This window comes from Nannospalax galili, unplaced genomic scaffold (genome assembly GCF_000622305.1).
Source record: "Nannospalax galili isolate Female #2095 unplaced genomic scaffold, S.galili_v1.0 scaffold397, whole genome shotgun sequence".
NCBI classification, from domain to species: domain Eukaryota; kingdom Metazoa; phylum Chordata; class Mammalia; order Rodentia; family Spalacidae; genus Nannospalax; species Nannospalax galili.
Window position 1 is genome coordinate 2,856,979 of NW_008341879.1, and position 1,418 is coordinate 2,858,396.

The following is a 1,418-nucleotide window of genomic DNA, read 5'->3' on the forward strand; positions in this document are numbered from 1 at the left end:
GTAGGATGGTAATTTTCACAATATTAATTCTTCCAATCCATGAGCATGGGAGGTCCTTCCATCTTCTGATGTCTTCCTCAATCCCTTCCTTTAAAGATTTAAAGATTTCATTGTAGAGATCTTTAATCTCTTTGGTCAGGTTTATTCTGAGATATTTATTTTTTTTTTGCAGCTATTGTGAAAGGGAGTGTTTCCATGTACTCTTTCTCTGATTGCTTCTTATTGGTATATAGAAAGGCTACAGACTTTTGTAGGTTAATTTTCTAACCTGCCACGTTACTGAACGTGTTCATAATCTCTAGTTTTCTGGTGGAATTTTTGATGTCTCTTAGATATAATAGCATATCATCTGTGAAAAGGGATAATTTGATCTCTTCTTTTCCAATTTTTACTCCTTCAATTTCCTGCTCTTATCTTATTGCTCTTGCAAGAGTTTCAAGCACTATATTAAAGAGAAGTGGAAATAATGGGCAGCCTTGTCTGGTTCCTGATTTCAATGTGAATGCTTCCATTTTTTTCTCCATTTAGAATGATGTTAGCTGTGGGTTTGTTTTATATGGCTTTAATTATGTTGAGGTATGTTCCCTCCAGTCCAATTCCCTCTAGGACTTTTAACATAAATGCATGTTGAATTTTGTCAAAGACCTTCTCTGCATCTATTGAGATAACCATGTGGTTCTTGTCTTTAAGCCCATTTATACGATTCATGACATTTATTGATTTACATATAGTGAACCATCCCTGCAGCTCTGGGATAAAGCCAACTTGATCATGGTGGATGATTTTTTTGATGTGTATCTGTATGCGGTGTGCAAGTATCCTGTTGAGAATTTTTAAATGTATGTTCATTAAGTGTGGCGGGTCTCCTCAGGCCAGCTGTGAAGACCCTAACCTGGATTGGGTCCCCTGCTGATTGGAGGGGTACTGCGTGGGGTCACGACACACAGACCCCAGGAGTCGGGTAGAAGCAAACACTAGGTGAGGTGCTGCAGACTTGTTTAATGCAGGAAGGGGCACACCTTATATCTCCCTTTTCTCCGCCCCCAAGTCCCTTTAGTCAGCGTATCGTTTTCTGATTGGTCCGGGCCATGCAGTCTGTCAGCAGTCACTGGGCTCACAAGCAGGGTAAGGAGGCCTGGGCTCCTTTTGGCGGGCTATTTGCGAACCAAGAAGTGAAGTGAATTCTCTCTGAATCCCAGGGCTCTGGGTCCACCACCTTTGGAGGCCTCCTGCTACAATTAAGTACATGGGTCTATAGTTTTCTTTTTCGGTTGTATCTTTACTTGGCTTTGGTATTAGAGTGATGCTGGCTTTATAGAAGGAATTTGGAAGTTCTCCCTCCATTTCTATCTTTTTGAATAAATTAAGAAGTATTGGATGTAGATCTTCTTTAAATCTGTGATAGAATTCTTCTGTAA